Source organism: Artemia sp. Qi Xiang Cuo, chromosome 21 (assembly GCF_049724085.1).
Source record: "Artemia sp. Qi Xiang Cuo chromosome 21, ASM4972408v1, whole genome shotgun sequence".
Classification (NCBI taxonomy): Eukaryota; Metazoa; Arthropoda; class Branchiopoda; order Anostraca; family Artemiidae; genus Artemia; species Artemia sp. Qi Xiang Cuo.
In genome coordinates, this window is record NC_142814.1 from 43,964,567 (window position 1) to 43,983,205 (window position 18,639).

At 31.7% G+C, this 18,639-nt stretch overlaps 1 protein-coding gene across 2 annotated transcripts in view; it reads left to right on the top strand.

Moving 5' to 3' along the window:
• The first annotated feature begins 4,397 nt into the window (after window positions 1-4,397).
• LOC148939600 (uncharacterized) overlaps window positions 4,398-18,639 on the top strand; it is a 49,311-nt gene continuing 35,069 nt past the window's right edge. The window contains exon 1 of one of the 2 annotated variants that reach the window (XM_089106740.1): window positions 4,398-4,472. The gene's annotated coding sequence lies outside the window, so the exon portion shown is untranslated. Of the gene's footprint in view, window positions 4,473-7,872; window positions 7,945-18,639 lie in introns of those variants that run through there. The other variant, XM_089106741.1, reaches the window with a different exon arrangement.

The following is an 18,639-nucleotide window of genomic DNA, read 5'->3' on the forward strand; positions in this document are numbered from 1 at the left end:
TTTTTTTTGGGGGGGGGGAGAAAGATCACGGATGCATGTTTATTTGTTTTTCAACGAGAGGGGGGAGTCGTATCGAACCAGTGGTCTTATAATATTGGGACAAGGCGCATTCAAACGGAAATTAAAATTTATTTAGTGCCATTTTTAAGTGAACAGAAAATTATAGGACAGCTAGCCGCCCTTCCATGACCTTTTTCGTTTTGAAGCGTTCAATCAAAATTTTAAGATAGTCATATTGTTCAGCATAGTTTAAATATCCAATAACTATGCCTTTTGAGATAACTTGACCCCCCAAAGCTCCTGGGTAAAGGTCATAAAGTTATGAAATTTGTTAGTTGTTTACGTATAGTGTTTGTTATTGGGGAGTATGCATGCATTTTCCGTGCGGAGAGGGGGAGGGGATAAAATTCTGTACTTTATAACCCTACTTTAGCTGAGTCCTTTAATAAGATGAATAGGCCCAGTTAGAAAATTCTTTTGAAGTTTGACCCTGACCTAACTATGGCTATACCAATACAAAAGCATAACTCCAAATCTTGGGCGTAACTCCAAAATCAAGCAGATTCAAAAATGCTTTTGATTGAACTACTGAATGGAATACTGATTGTATATCCACACTACATAAATATACAGGACTTTCCGAAGTCTCAGCGTTCCTGCGGGCACGTTTCAGTTCATAGGTGACATGGGCACCGGCAAAGAGGGCAGGGGGGCCATGCCCAACCTGGAAATTTGGGACTATAAAGTAATTATAAGGAAACCAAAGGAAAGAAAACAGAATAGGGAAAAGCCAAGGAAAAAATGTTTGTTGCTCCATTGGTGTCTGCCTGCCAATAGATTTTGACCCATAATAAGGAAAATGTAAGTTCCAATTTGTGACTGACTAACCCCTAACCAATTTTCCGCAAAAAAATTCTATATGATTTGGTTGGAGCAAACAAACATAAAAACAAATTCTTCATAGTAAAGAATGGTAAGGAAATAACGGTCCTTGTCAATAACGAAACTATAAGAGCCTAACTATCAATATCATTCAGTCAAAGAATCAGCTTTTTATGGTGATCTTAAATATGTATATGTTTCTTAGTAATTAGTGCAGTTACTAGAACACAAGAAAGTTCGTATAATTATATAAAACAACTTAATAAGGGCCAATTTCGGCAAGAATATGCCGTCAACTTTTGCTTGCATTGCAAGAGTACACATGAGCTGATATATGAAGCCACTATAATCAGAAATGTTTCCCCTGAACGGAGTGCTAAGAATTTCTGTATTTTCCCCCTGAACGGATACGTTTTCTTCTGTTTTATTATCATTTGTTTTTGTCTCTTAGGAGTCATTGTATTTATCTATTTTTCACTTTGAAAAAGAGGTACTCCTTTGTTATACCTACTCTTTCATGGTTGCAGCGGCAGCTGCAACCTAGTAAAGAGCGAATCATGGCCCATAGTAAGCAAAAGTTAAAAAACAAGTTTAGAAAAAAACTGCCTGGTGAAAAAAATTTTCATCCGACACTGATTTAGGAATGGTAAGTATCTTTTCAGTTTGTATTAAAAATAAAAGTTTATTGTGAAAAGAAATTTATGATAATTTCGAAAAAAAGCCTAAAACCCCTCCAAAATCGCGTCAGATGCAAATGAAAAGTGTACCTTTGGAATCAGCATAGTTGAAAACCTAATTCTGGGAAATTACAGTCCCCAACCTTGAAAAACAAGAAAAATCACTTTTGTATGGGTAGCACTGATCTGTCTCCCTTTTTTTCCAGGATTAGCCATTTACCAGAATATCATATAGAGATGTTTGATGGCTCATTAAATAGGTTTGTTTCACATCTATATGCTTTTAATAAATTCCACCATCTGCATGAACCATATGCCAAAAATGACACATTTTGTGCCATTTCTCAAGGGGTGGGGCTAGTGGGCTACAAAAACATCGTAGACAGATGTTTAATGGCTCACATTAAAGCTATTACTCATATCTACATTTTATTTATAAATTCTACCACCTGGAACTGCCAAATGGCACTATTGATGCCATGTCCCAAGTGGAAAAGCTAGGGGCTAGTGGACTGCCAGAGCTTCTTAGAGAGATTTTTAATGGTTGATTTGAAAGCTATTGCTCATATCTACGTGATTTAAATCAGTTTTGCCATTCGTAGCTTCCAAATAGCACAAAAAATGGCACCTTTTATGCCACTTCTTAAGTTGAAAAGCTTTGAAGTATAAAACGGTACCATTGTAATAATTATGTTCCAAAACCCTTAACTGGAGATTTACAAGGGACCCCTCCCGTATACCCCCCTTCCCAGCCCCCTTAGTAAGTCTCATTAGTCTGTTGGGAGAATTTACTATAAACTCTTTAACACTGTCAGAATCAAAAGTCGAAAATCGTGTGTAGGAAAAAACTGCCTAGTGGAAACAAATTGCCATCTGACACTGATTGAGGAATTGTGACTATTATTTTGGTTCGTCTTAAAAGTAAAATTCTATGGCGAGAAGAAATTTATGATGGTTTCGAAAAAAAGCCTGAAACCGCTTAAAAATGGCGTCAGATCAAAATGAAAAGTGTACCATTGGAATCACCATGGTCAAAAACTTTATAGAGAGAAATTAAAGTCTCCCTCTTTAACAACAAAGAAAATGACTTTTTCTTGTTACAGCAGTGATGTCTCCCTTTTTTTTAGCAGGGCTAGGGGGTGACCAGAACATCACAGAGAGATGTATAATAGCTCATTCGAACGGAAATCAAATTTGCTAGTGTATTTTTGAAGTAAGCAAAAATATTGGCGGGCAACTAGCCCCCTTTCCTCTCCGGAGGTCCCCTCCACCCAAAGTCATCGAATCACAATTTTGAGATAGATATTTTGTTCAACATAGTTCAAAGATCAAATATCTTTGGTTTTGGTGATGATACGACCCTCCGTAGTCCCTGGAGACAGGGCTGCACACTGTATCGGTATCGGGCATATTTACATACCCTGTACCGGTGTGAGTGTATTGTTATTGGATGCATTGGTGGCGCAAGTGTCTAGACAGATGTTTAATAGCTCATATAAAAGATATTGCTCATATCTACGTGAGTGGCATAATTTCATCAAAATCCCGAGGTGGGGGGGGGGCAAAGTTGGATCCAATTTTTTTAAATCAAGTGAAAATCATAGTGAAAATGGAAAAATGAGCCACATATTACCATCGAGGCAAAGATATACTAAAGAAAACTGACCTGTTTCTCTGAATGTGCCTGAATTATGAAAGCTTATCTTAGTTTTGACAAGATTTTTTTTTGCAGAAACGAAATTTCAGGGGGGGGCAAACTTGGTTCTGAAGGGGGCAGTTGCCTCCCCCCAGCCCCATATAAATTACACCCCTTCTACGCCCTTCCTATAAATTCCACCATCACCGATTAACTTAAAAACACACAGAAAATTGGTAACATTAGTCTATGCCCTCTTGAAAGAAAAGTTACTGGTACTTATTATTGCGCAAACACACTCAAGAAGGGCTGTTAGGTTAATCATAATGAAAGATGCCATAACACGAGGAAAGTATGATACTTTAGTTTATATAATAATATAATTTGAGCTAAATATTCGCACATTAAGGGGAGGGATAAAATAAATCTCAGAAAGGGGTTAAAAACCTAATTCAACCTAACCTAACCCCCACCCCCCTAATGTGCAAATATATAGCTTAAATTATACAAGTCCAATGCATTCTGTCGCCCGTCATTTATCCTTGTGGCTATGAAATCGGTTTGATCAGATCGTACATTCAGTAACTTCTTGATTGTTCAGTATCATTGTTGCAGCGGTAGCTGCAACCTATCAAAAAGCATGCCAAAGCCCATAGCGACTAAAAGTTAAAAAATGCTTTTTGAAAAAAACTACCTAGTGAAAAAAATTGCCATCTGACACTGATTAACGAATGGTAACGGGGTTAATGTCCATGAACGGGGTTAATATCCAAGTGGATGTTCGTGTTCGATGTGGAGTATGCCATGGAGGCGGGTTATCCCCTAATGTTTTTAAACTTTGTATTGCTATAGCGTTCTCTAAGATAGCTGATACTTGCTTTCTTTGTTTCTCTTATGTATCGTATATTGCTTACGTGGCTAACATCCTAATTATTAGTAGGAGCAAATTTTCTTTGTCTAAAATGGTGGATAATGTGAGAAAAGGTTTTTTAGATATTGGACTTAATTTAAATTTTGAAAAGTGTGAGTATCTGAATGGTAATGCTACGAAATCTCCTTCGAATTGAAATTATGCTTCTATACGTTCCGTTGATAGCCTACGTTGGCTTGGTATTACTCTGTGTAATAATATATTTTGGTTTCGCCAGTCAGCTGTAAGAAACGCATGTACCAAGATAAGAATGTGGGTAATCCAGGATTGTTTGCAAATCGGTCTAAATACAATCGCAAAGCTTTAGTGTCGCTGTATTCTGTTTTCTGTGACCATGCTATTTCAGGTATTTACATTTTGCTTAGGAAGAACTACCTATCTAAATTAGGGAAAGGCTATTATCAGAATTGCAAATTTTTTTGTATCTTCCGTTGTAATTTCGTAATTGCCGTATTATCAAAATGTATAACACACCTGATATAAATGAATTTTTTTTCCAATTTTACATTCATAAGTCCGATATAGCACTGAAAACAACACTTTTGGTGCTACTTCATAAGTGGAAAAGCTCCGAAGTACAAAACAGGTACTATTGTGAAGAACCCTTAACTGGTGGTTTACAAGAACCCTTCCCGCACCCGCCCCCTCCCCACCCCCTTAGTAAGTTTTATAGATTGTCGGCTCACCAGTAAGCTACCGGTACATTAGCAGGCTACCACATCATCGTATATAGATGTTAAATGGCTCAATTATAAGCTGTTGCTTATATTCACTAGGTTTTTACAAATTCTACCATCTATTAGATTTCCCAGATTTCAATAGGAACTAGTTTCTCTAGAGAATTCGTAATGGGCTCGTTGTTATGGTTGAAGCATTAGCTGTAACCTAGTAAAGAGCGAACTACAGCCCATAGTGACTAAAAGCTAAAAAAAACTTTAAAACGGTCTTTTTTTCTTCTTTTTTTTCCAGGCCTAGCGGGTTACTAGAAAGTCATAGAGAGATGCTTTAAAGCTCATTCAAAAGCTATTTCTCATATGTACGTGGTTTATATAAATTCCACGATCCGCAAATGCCATATGGCACAAAAAAGGGCACTTTATGCCATTTCTCAAGGGGTAGGGCTAGCGGGTAGCCATAACATCGTAGATAGATTTTTGATAACTCATATATAAAATGTTGTTCATATTTACGTTCTTCCTATGCATTCCGCCATTTGCAAGTTTCAAAAGGTACTAAAAACGGCACTTTTTGTGCCATGTCTGAAGTGGAAAAGTTGGGGCTAGTGGCCACCAGAACTTCTTAGAGTGATGTTTAATGACTCATTTGAAAACGTTTGCTCATATCTACGGGCTTTTATCAATTCTACAATTCATAAGTGAGATATAGCACTGAAAACATTTTTGCAAATGTGATGCACTCATTTTCCCAAGCATATCCCGGGAAGACTCATTTTAGAGCTATTACTCATATCTACGTGATTTTTATCAATTTTACCATCTATAGGTGCCATATAGCACTAAAACGGCACTTTTTGTGCCACTTCTTAAGTTGAAGAGTTTGGAAGCATAAGACGGTACCATTGCAACAATTATAGTCCAAAGCCCTTAACTGGAGGTTTGTAAGAACCCTTCACATATACTCTCCCTTCCAAACCCCCTGTGTACGTTTCATAAATTTTCTACTCATTTTAAAAGTAAAAGATTATTGCGAAAACAAATTAACTAAAGCTAAAATATTTTCAACTAAAAATCTACCGAAAATCAAGCTTGAATGAACCTTCAAACTTCACTCTGCGATGAAGCCTGTGTGTTAGATCTAATGGCGGTAATTGAGGAGAAGGGACGTCCTTGCCCCCTTATTTTTTGCTCCTGCCTAGGTTTTGAAAAACACTTTTTTGGTTATTTCATTGAAAAAGGCACTTTTTTCATTTGAAAAAATGGGTGAAAAAACAGAAAGTGCACTTTATGGGAATGTGCAATCAAAGTCAAATTTATAAAAAGTGACTAGGCATAAATATAAGCTTCTAAATGCGCCCTTAAACACCTTCATAAGTTTCAAACTGAAACTAGGGAATGACATTAAAACTTAAAATGAACAAAAATTATTCCGTATAAATTAAAAAGATCATGGCAGGGTTGTTTCTACATTAAATTTGAATAAAAAACGAGCAAAGATTAATCTAAAAAAAACAAGTTTTTCCAAGGGAAGTAACGAGCGAAGATGAAACTTAAAAAGGACAAAAATTATTGCTTCACAGCCTATCTAATATATATCAATCAAACTAGTACAAATAAACCAACTAATTACATTTCCCTGTGTTTCTAGGATTATAGAAAACTAGCGCTTTACTGAAAACACAAAACAATATAGGAGTTTTGGTACAGTAAAAGCAAACCAATTAAGGACAGTTTTTACAGAATAAAACTATTATCAATCCCCTTTAGGATCTTATTTTTTTTTTCTCGTTTAATTTGGTATCACTTATGCACGATTGGTCATTTCAATGCCTGGCTGTCGTTTTGGTTTTAAAAAGGACGTGTCATGATTACTTTGTAGGCAAGTTCGAAGTAAATCTATCTTGATAGCATTAGGACTATAGACTAGCTTTAGAATTTGTATCATAGCTTGAAATTCACCGTTGTATAGAGACAAATGACCCGATTTTCAGAATTCATATTATGTCTTATTTGATCTTCATTTCAAGTAATACTAAAGCATATTTCTTACATTTGAAGATTGTTTATTAATCACTATTTATATTATAGCTTAAAGCACTATTGAATATTATTCCAAAATGCTACCTGATAAATCAATCCAAATAATCTGTATGCTGTTTTACTTTGCGGTTATTAAAAAAATATTTAATTCTACGCTTTTAAGATATTAAACTTTAGTGCAAAGAGCGAGATATTGAAGAGGGGGCGACCCCCCTCATATGCGTAATAATTTATATTGGTTTTAAGTTTTAACGTTGCTCTTTACTTTCAGTTGAAAAAACTTATTTTTATTAAGAGCAACGTTAAAACTTAAAACAAACAGAAATTATTACGCATATGAGGGGGTCGCCCCCTCTTCAATATCTCGCTCTTTGCGCTAAAGTTTAATATTTGTCCCAATTCTTTAAAAACGATTCCTAAAATACAAGGGTCGTTTAATTAGAACAATAAGTAACTTTTTTTAAAGTACCAAAAAAATTGTAGCTTGAAGAGAGAGGTGTTGATGAGGGGGGGGGGGGCAACCACCCTCATATACGTAATAATTTCTGTTTGTTTTAAGTTTTAATATTGCTCCTTACTTTTGGTTGAAAAAACTTATTTTATTTTCTTTATTTAATAAAGCTTAGAGACAAACAATTTTCTAAAGGCAACGGAAGAAGTTTGTCAGTTAAAGTAAAAGTATTTAAAAATGAAAAAAATAAGTAGTTACAAAACATACAGAAAACAATAGCCTACTAACAAAAACTAAGATACAAACTCCCAGTATTAAGTTCTGCTGAGCAATGCCAAAGCGTTGGACGGATATTTTTCAACAATATCAACAGTTTTGAACTTGGTTATCAAACACCAAAATATCTAATGCCTTTACACTCAGTGTTTATAAAAATTAATGCATTATCAAACACCAAAATCAGTACAACAGATTTTATCACCTGTTAAAATTAGTCAAGATGAAGTGCAAGGTCTGAGGAATGAAATAACAGACATTAGATCTGAAATAAGAAGTGTATCCTCCAAGACCCGTATAATTGGAAAGCTCAAGTCGAGCTAATGATGATGCTATCTCAAAGTTAAAAGAGGAGGTTAAAGACATATCGTGAAGTAAGTCGGTTGACAATTCTAGACTTGGGCCACTTTCAAACAAAATACTAATACTAGAAAATGCTGAACGGCGAAATAATATTATTGCATGGAATTTAAAGTGTTCGTCAAAAGAAGAGAGTCATGATAAAATTAATGAACAATTGCTGAAATTACGTGTTCGATGTGATTTTGAAATCACGAAACAAAATGATAAATTTATCAAGTTCTGACTTAAAAATACAAATGACAAATATATGGTTTTGCAAGCGAATAAAAAATTAGAGATCATGAATTCAGAAAAAGAAATAAAGATTGAGCATTGCCATATTGTCTCAAAGGTTTACTTGAAGATGATGTCAGCAAATCAGTCCGAGAAATTAGATTATCAGAGGCAACGCTATAGTGTTGCCTATAGTAAATGCCATACGGCTCCAAAGTTTTATTTTTTTCCCAGAGGCACTTCATATGGGAGGGGTCGTCGCATAAGCTTCAAAGGGGGCTCATTCGATTGGAAATCGAGAGTTCTAGTGCCCTTTTTAAGGATCAAAAGTGATTGAAAGGCAACGAACACCCCTTCCACGCCCACCATTTCCTCAAACACATCCACTCAAAATTTTGAGATAGCCATTTTGTTCTACGTACTTGATTTCCAGATAGTAATTATGTTTTTGAGGATGGAAACACCCCCACAGCCCTCAGGGCAAGGGTTGTAAGTTATGCTCTGGGGGCATATAAGCTTTTTAGAGAAAGCTTTTTCGTAGAAACTTCAAAAAGGGCTCATTCAATTGGAAATTGAAAGGGCTAGTGCCTTTTTATAATCGAAAGTTATTGGAAGGCAAGTAACACCCCTTCCACGCCCACCATTTCCCCAAACACATCCAATCAACATTTTGAGATAGCCATTTTGTTAAACGTAGTTGAAAATTCTGGAAATAATATCTTTGAGCATGACATCCCCCCCCCCCCAAGGTCTTCAGTGCAAGGGTTATAAGGTATGCCCTGGGGGTATATATGGTAAGGAATGCTCGTATAAACTTCACAAAGGGCTCATTTGATTGTAAATTGAAAGTTCTAGTTCAATTTTTAAGAGTCAAAATGGATTGAAGGGTACCTAGCCCCCCCCCCACCCTCCACGCCCGTTTTTTCTCAAGCCCATTTGATAAGAACTTTGAGATTGCCACTTTTTTTAAAATAGTCCAAAGACCATATTATGAAAACTTTGGGGTCGGCACAGCCCCCCAGGGCCCAAAGGCAGGCGTTGTAAATTATGCCCTGGGGGAATGTCTGGTTCTTATGGAAGGGATGCTCGTAAAAACTTCAGAGAGGGCTAATTTGATTGGAAATTGAAATTTCTAGTTCAGTTTTTGAGAGTCAAAAGAGATTGGAGGGCAACTAGCCCCCCCCCCCCCCGCGTCGCTTTTTTCCCAAATGCATCCGATAAAAATTTTGAGATAGCCATTAAGTTCAAAATTGTTCAAAAGTCAGATAACAAAACTCAGGTGTCGACACAACGGCCCAGGGCCCGGGGGTAGGCGTTTTAAGTTATGGTCTGGGGCATATATGGTTCTTATGAAAGGGATACTAGTAGTAAGTCGTATAAAGGTTAAAATCCTACCCGCAAACTTACGTCTGAGGCAGCGGGTATGCGTTTAGGTTTTCAACGAATTGGGGTTACCAGGGTCATTAGCAAAGAGGTACCGTTTCTATAGAAGGTATAGTAATTTAAAATATCGTATGGAATTTGCTTGAAGGTATATACTTGGCGTACGGGCCCGTACCAAACAGGTTGGTTATAATCTGTTCTGCTTCAAGTTTTTTCTGGCACAATTAACTGAATTTCTATTTCATGATAAACAAGTTTTTTTTTTTTAAGTTAGATCCGTGTCGGAAAAACAGGTGTATCTTTTTAAGCTATATTCAACTTTACATTTATCCATATTAGTAAGAGAATTGAATTCAAAGAGAATAGTTTTTATTTGCAAGGATATTAGTAGAGGAAAAAAAATGAGGGGTGCATTTACATTATTGGAGATTAATGATGGAGCTAACAACAGTGACGTAATTACTTCTTTAGTTTACGAGATTTGCGAATTTTTTTTGCGAAGAGGTATTAGTGTAAAAGTATTGCGATGGTTAAGAATGCCTCACGGGGTAATTAAAGAATGGGGTGCTTACATCAGATACTTAATAGATTTGACGATTACAAGAGACATTGCTAGAGTCAAATATATTTGGTGTTGGTGATATTATGACCCTCCAAGTCCCCTGAGGAAAGGGCTGCACAGTGTATCGGTATCGGACGTATTATTTTTGGGCGTATTGCTATCGCAGGTATCTATAAAGATTTTTAGTAGCTCTTATAAAATATATTACTAATATCTACGTTCTTCCTATAAATTCAACCATCAGAAACTTCTATTTTAAATTTTACAGGATTAAATTCCAATCTGCTTAAACTCGTAAAAAAAAAGCCAGTCCTGGATAGAGCCTAAGCTATCTATATTTCAAATACGATGAATAAAAAATAACACAATGTGGTCTGTTTGATATTTATTCAGAATATTACTGAGGGTGCCGTTCCCCCCCCCCCTCCCCAACACAACGGCTCACTTATTATAAAATAAAAATAAAAGTTTTTGTCTTTTTTTCTATTATTAAAGTCACGATTTTAAAAATTATAGGCTTAAATTTAAATCTGCATAACCTCTTAAAAAAGAACGCCAGTCCTATATGGAGCCTAAGTTATCTATATTTTAAATACGATGCATACAAAAATAACACAATTTTGACTATTAGGTCCATTTGATATTAATTTTCAATACGATGAATAAAAAAACACAATTTTGACTCTTAGGTCCGTTTGGTATTTATTCAGACTATTATTGTGGAGGGCATTACCCCACCCCAAAAACCACAGCTGACTTAGTATAAAAATTTATTTTTTATTTTTAAATTATAAAAATAACTATTTTAAAAATTATTGGATTAAATTTAAATCTGATTAATGTCTTAAAAAAACGACAGTCCTAGATAGAGCCTAAGCTATCAATATTTTAAATACGATTCATAAAAAACACACTTTTGACTATTAGGTCCGTTTGATATTTATTCAGAGTATTAATGGGGGCGCTGGTCCCCCTCCCCAGAACAACCTAAAAAACAGGATAAAAGAAAAAAAAATTTTATTTATTTTTAAATTATTAACGTAAAGATTTTAAAAATTATAGGCTTAAATTTCAATCTGATTAAACTCATAAAAAAGAAAGACAGTCCTCTAGTGAGCCGAGGCTATATATATTTTAACTAAGATGCATAAAAAATAAAAGAATTTTGACTATTAGGTCAATTTGATATTAATTTTAAATACTATGAATAAAAAATAACACAATTTATACTATTATGTCAGTAAGATATTTATTCAGAATATTAATGGGGGCGCCATTCCATCCTACCCCAAAACCACCGCTCTTTATTAAAAAAAGAAAAAATTGAATATCTTTTTAAATTATGAACGTCACTATTTTAAAACTTATTGGATTAAATTTCAATCTGCTTAAACTCGTAAAAAAGAACGACAGTCTTAGATGGAGCCTAAGCTGTATATATTTTAAATAAGATGTATAAAAAATAACACTGTTTTTACTATTACTTCTGTTTTTTTTTTATTCAGAATATTAAAGGGGGGGCCGTTCCCCCCCCCCCAAAACCAAACCTCCCACAGGATAAAAGAAAAAATTGTATTTCTTTTTAAATTATTAAAGTCATGATTTTAAAACTTATTGTCTTAAATTTAAATCTGCTTAAACTCTTAAAAAATAACACCAGTCTTAGATTGAGCCTTAGCTATCTATATTTTAAATACTATTCATAAAAAAATTAAAACAATTTTGACTATTAGACAATTTTTATATTAATTTTAAATACTATGCATAAAAAAATAACACAATTTTTACTATTATTTCCTTTTGATATATATTCAGAATATTAATATTCCTCACCCCCCCTCAACAATAATAAAACACAACACAAAAAAATAAAAATATTGTGCATATTTAAATGAGACGCAGGGCTCTTTAATCAATTTTTAGTCTTAAATATGATATATTTCTGCAAGCTAGTTAAGAACAGATTTAGCCAAAATACCCTATACCTGAACAGCTGTCAAAAATCGTTTGAATTATGTGTTAGATATGTGGTCCGCTTTCAATCAGAAACTCACTATGATAAGATATTTAAAAGTAGTGAGAATAAAATTTTTTCTTAGCGTTCAATAATAATATAACGATGATACGATAGTTAACATGAGTTAGACGATAATGTGAACTTAACGCGAAAGGCGAGGTGTTTGGGAGTAGGGAACCCCCCTCCGCTTCGTAATAATTTTTATTCATTTTAAGTTTTTAATGTTTCTCCTTACTTCCAGTGGAAATTTTTTTGAATATTTCTAATACACTAAAACATAGAGCGCTACAAACATCAGAATCAACTTTAGTGGGACAATTTATCTTTAAAAGAGGGTTTATTATTTCATTACTAAATTTTTCTTCTTTTTTTTTATGTAGTAAGTGTATTCATGCAATTACTCTCCCCCTGAAAAACGACCGAGATGGAACGATACCACATCGATGCAAGCTACCAAAAAACATGGTGAAAATATCCCTTTACACATTGACAACGATTCGAGTGAAACAAGAAAACAGTTAAGGACACTTCTAAAAACACAGAAAAAGGACAAACATACCATTCTGTATAATGGTCGAGATGTGAGACGCTTTAGTCTATTAAATCACGCAATGAAATACCCTGTGATATCGTTATACCCCGTGATATCGAAGATGATCTAAGAGACTAGAAAAAGTGGTTATTTAAGAGACAACATAAGAGGATATTCAATAGAATGGATATGCCAGTGATCTATTAAATGACATTGAGAATAAGAAGGAGATCCCTAATATCACCAAGGAAATTAAAGACATTGTGTTATAGATTTCAGAAATAAAGTTTCATATATTTATTATTATTATTTTCTTAGTCTTAAGGGTCGAGGTTTGAGAATTTTAAGAGACTATTTTCCCTATTTTAATATATTTATTAAGATGACTACTGACTCAATACGTGATACAACCAGAGAAACAAAGTCAATATTTTTTATCGAGTATACCCTAAATTGAATCAGAACATCAAAAACGTAACATTATGACATATTGAACACGTTCATTCAGAAAAGACAAATAGATATAAAAACTTTGTCGATACTCTACTGACATAGTTATACTAGCAATTTTGATTAATGTCTGGTGTGTCTTAATGAGACTATTCTTAGGAATATTTTTATTTTTCTCTGGAGAAACTAGAATTGAAATGTAAGTTCTATAATAAAATTATGAATTGAGTTAACTGTTAATGATCAAAGAATAGCTTTTTCTATCTTCTACGAAAAATTTGGATCACTACTTTAAATTTTTCCATCTCTTTGAGAAAATCTGATCTGAAATGAAAAATTTTTAGTTTCTCTGGGAAAAAATTGAATTGATCTGCAAGTTATTTCTTTTTTCATTGAGAAAATTCAGAAGAGAACTTGAACTTTTCTTCACCTCATTGAGAAAATTAGAAATTAAATGAAGCTTTTTATCTTCCTGGAAAATATTCACATTCATAGTATAACTTTTCCTATCTTCTACACTAAAATTTAGAACATTACTTTAAATTTGTTTATGTCTTTCGGAAAAATTATAGACTTAAAGTGGATCTCCTTATCTTCATAGTGAAATATTCATGATCAAGGTGTAACTTTTTATATCTTCTACAAAAAATTTGGATGAAAGCTTTAAATTTATGTCTTTTGGTAAAAATCTGAATTGAAGTGGAAACTTTTTATATTATTTGGAAAAATATAATTGATCAATAACTAATTTCTTTTTTTTATTGAGAAAACTCAGAAGAGAAGTTAAACTTTTATTCACTTACATGATAGAATTTAAAATTGAAGTACAACTTTGTCTTTAGGGAAAATATTCACACTTGAGTTTTTTATCTTCATTGTAAATATTCACGATCAAAGTATAACTTTTTCTTGTAAAATAAAAAATACTTGTTACAAAACCAAAAGATTTCTAACAACATTAAAAATAGTTCTTACAGAATATAAAAGTTCAAACAAAATCCAAAGAAGTTCTTACAAAACAGAAATAATTCTTAAAAAATACAAAAAGTTTTAAGAAATCCAAAATAGTTCTTACAAAACAAAAATTATTCGTAATAAATACAAAAATACTTTACACAAATCCACAATAGTTCTAACAGAATATAAAATACTTGGTGCAAAATACTAAATACTTGCTTCAAGACACTAAATTTCTAACAACATCCCAAATAGTTATTATAGCATACAAAAAATTCAAACTTATTCCAAAAATAATTCTTACAAAGCAGAAACAATTCTTGTAAAATACAAAAAGTTGTAAGAAAATCTAAAATAGTTCTTAAACAACAAAACTATTCTTAAAAATATAAAAAATCCTTTACACAAATCCAAAATAGTTTTAGCAGAATTAAAAATAGCTTCTGCAAAATATGAAATACTTGTCACAAAGCACGAAAATTCTAACAACACAGAAATTACTTCTTACAGAATACAAGAATTAAAACCACATCCAAAAAAGCCTACTTAAAAAACAAAACTCATACTTACTAAATACAAAAATATTTTAGACAAATACAAAAGAGTACTAGCATAATAAAAAATAGTTGTTGCAAAACTTTAAGTAATTGTTACTAAATAAATACATTTCTTAAAAAAGCAAAAATAGTTCTTAAAGAATATAAAAAGTTCAAACAAAATCAAAATTGTTCTTACGAAACATAAATAATTGTTAAAAAATGTAAAAAGTTCTAAGAAATCCAAAAGATTTCTTAAAAAACAAAAATTATTCATAATAAATACAAAAATAATTTACACAAATAAAAATTATTTATAACAGAATAAAAAAAAATACTTTGTTAAAAAAAAAAAATTAGTTATTCAATAAACTATATTTCTAAAAACAAATCAAAATTATTTATAACAGAATAAAAAAATACTTGCAGAAAAATACAAAATACTAGATTAAAGACAATAAATTTATAACAACATCAAAACTATTTATTATATCAGACAAAAAAAATTCATACATATTCAAAAAATAATTCTTACAAATCATAAACAATTATTTCAAAATACAAAAAGTTGTAAGAAAATCAAAAATACTTCTTAAACAACAAAAACTATTCTTAAAAATAGAAAAAATAATTTACACAAATCCAAAATAGTTCTAACAGAGTTAAGAATATCTTCTTCAAAATATGAAATACATCTCAAAATGCACGGAAATTCTAACAACACCTAAAGTATTTCTTACAGGATACAAAAAGTTCAAACAAACTCAGAAAATAGTTCTTAAAAAACAAAAATTATTATTAAGAAATACAAAAATATTTTAGACAAATCCAAAATAGTACTAACAGAATAAAAAATAGTTGTTGCAACATTCGAAATACGTGTTACAAAACAAAAAGATTTGTATGCATTTCCTGGGCACCTTTCCAAACGAGCGGGGACTCCCCTCCGGTTCCTACAACGTGCACGAATGTGAGCAGTCCTACCACTAGAATAGGAAACCACTAGTTTGTTCGGTGGGCAAAAGGTTTATTTTTATTTACAGTCTCAAGATCTTTATTTCATTTTTTTAAGGGTCTGCGAGCCCAGGGTACGGGGGCGCCCGTACCCTGGACTAAATGAACCTTAAAAAATGAAATAAAGCTATGTCGACTTTATATCTCTCCCGATTGGTCCCTAAGAAACCAGTCTGGTTGAAGACGTGGAGTTTTCGTACTGCTCACTTTCTTGCAATGTGTAGGAACCAGTGGGAGTCCTCATCTGGAAGTGAAAGGCATACAAATCTTTTGTTTTGTAACAAGTATTTCGAATTTTGCAACAACTATTTTTATTCTGTTAGTACTATTTTGGATTTGTCTAAAATATTTTTGTATTTCGTAAGAATAATTTTGTTTTTTAAGAACTATTTTCGGATTTTGTTTGAACTTTGTATCCTGTAAGAACTACTCGGTGTTGTTAGAATTTCCGTGCTTTTATGACATGTATTTCATATTTTGCAGAAGATATTCTTAACTCTGTTAGAACTATTTTGGATTTGTGTAAAGATTTTTCTATTTTTAAGAATAGTTTTTGTTGTTTAGAACTATTTTTGATTTTCTTACAACTTTTGTATTTTGCAAATTGTTTCTGCTTTGTAAATTATTTTTTGAATATGTTTGAATTTTTTTTGTATGCTATAATAACTATTTGGGATGTTGTTAGAAATTTAGTGTCTTGAAGCAAGTATTTGATATTTTGCACCAAGTATTTTTTTTATTCTGTTAGAACTAATGTGGATTTGTTGTTAGAAATTTAATTTATTGAAGCAAGTATTTGGTATTTTGCACCAAGTATTTTTTTATTCTGTTAAATTAATGTGGATTTGTGTAAATTATTTTTGTATTTACTACAATAATTTTGTTTTGTAAGAACTATTTTGGATTTCTTAGAACTTTTTATATTTTTAAGAATTATTTATGTTTCGTAAGAACAATTTTGATTTTGTTTGAACTTTTATATTCTGTAAGAACTATTTTTGATGTTTTAAGAAATATTTTGTTTTGTAACAAGTATTTCAAGTTTTGCAACAATATTTTATTCTGTTAGTACTATTTTGGATTTGTCTAAAATATTTTTGTATTTCATGAGAATGATTTTTGTTTTTAAGAACTATTTTGGGATTTGTTTGAACTTCTTGTATTCTGTAAGATACTTTCAGTGTTGTTAAATTTTCATTCTTTGTGACAAGTATTTCATATTTTGCAGAAATATTTTTAATTCTGTTAAAACTATTTTGGATTTGTGTAAAGATTTTTCTATTTTTAAGAATAGTTTTTGTTGTTTAAGAACTATTTTCGATTTTCTTACAACTTTTTGTATTTTGCAAGAATTGTTTCTGCTTTGTAGAATTATTTTGGAATAAGTTTGAATTTTTGTATGCTATAATAACTATTTGGGATGTTGTTAGAAATTTAGTGTCTTGAAGCAAGTATTTGGTATTTTGCACCAAGTATTTTATATTCTGTTAGAACTATTGTGGATTTGTGTAAAGTATTTTTGTATTTATTACGAATAATTTTTGTTTTGTAAGAACTATTTCGGATTTCTTAAAACTTTTTGTATTTTTAAGAATTATTTCTGTTTTGTAAGAACTGCTTTGGATTTTGTCTGAACTTTTATATTCTGTAAGAACCATTTTTAATGTTGTTAGAAATCATTTGGTTTTGTAACAAGTATTTTGTATTTTGCAAGAAAAAGTTATACTTTGATCTTGAATATTTTCAATGAAGATAAAAAACTCCAGTGTGAATATTTTCCCGAAAGATAAAGTTGTACTTCAATTTTAAATTTTCTCAAGGAAGTGAAGAAAGTTTAGCTTCTCTTCTGAGTTTTCTCAATAAAAAAGAAATTAGTTATTGATCAATTATATTTTTCCAAATAATATAAAGGTTCCACTTCAATTCAGATTTTTCCCCAAAGATATAAATTTAAAGCTTTCATCCAAATTTTTTGTAGAAGATATAAAAAGTTACACATTGATCATGAATATTTCACTATGAAGATAAGGAGCTCCACTTTAATTCTGTAATTTTTCCGAAAGACATAAACAAATTTAAAGTAATGTTCTAAATTTTGAGTGTAGAAGATACGAAAAGTTATACTATGAATGTGAATATTTTCAGGAAGATAAAAGCTTCATTTAATTTCTAATTTTCTCAACGAGGTGAAGAAAAGTTCAAGTTCTCTTCTGAATTTTCTCAATGAAAAGAAATAACTTACAGATCAATTCAATTTTTTCCCAGAAAACTAAAAATTTTTCATTTCAATTCAGATTTTTCTCAAAGAGATGGAAAAATTTAAAGTAGTGATCAAATTTTTCGTAGAAGATAGTAAAAGTTATTCTGTGATCATGAAAAGTTAACTCAATTCCGAATTTTATTAAAGAACTTACATTTCAATTCTAATTTCTCCAGGAAAAATAAAAATCTTCCACATCAGTTTTAAGTTCATCAACACATAAAGAAATTTAAAGTTCTATTCTAAATTTTTCCGTAGAAGATAGAAAAAGTTTTTATATCTTTTGATCTTTTCAGTCTGAAAATGATCAAGCTGTAAAAAAGTAAATGTTGATATTTTAATTGTAATTTATTTGTATGGTATATAAATAATATTGTATTTGGTTATCTGTCTTTACCCCGTTTTTAGTCAGTCTTCATCTGAATAAATATATTAAAATAGGGGAAATATCCTCTTAAAAATCACAAGACTCGACCCTTAAGCCTAAGAAAATAATAATAATAAATATATGAAACTTTATTTCTGAAATCTATAACACAATGTCTTTAATTTCCTTGGTGATATTAGGGATCTCCTTCTTATTCTCAATGTCATTTAATAGAACACTGGCATATAAATTATATTAAATAGAATATGATGTTTTCTAATAAATAAACTCTTAGTCTCGTATATTAGATAATATTAGATATAAATAGGTATAAAGATATAAATGTTTCTTTCATTGAGTGATTTAATATACTAAAGCGTCTCACATCTCCAGAATTATACATAAGGTATGTTTG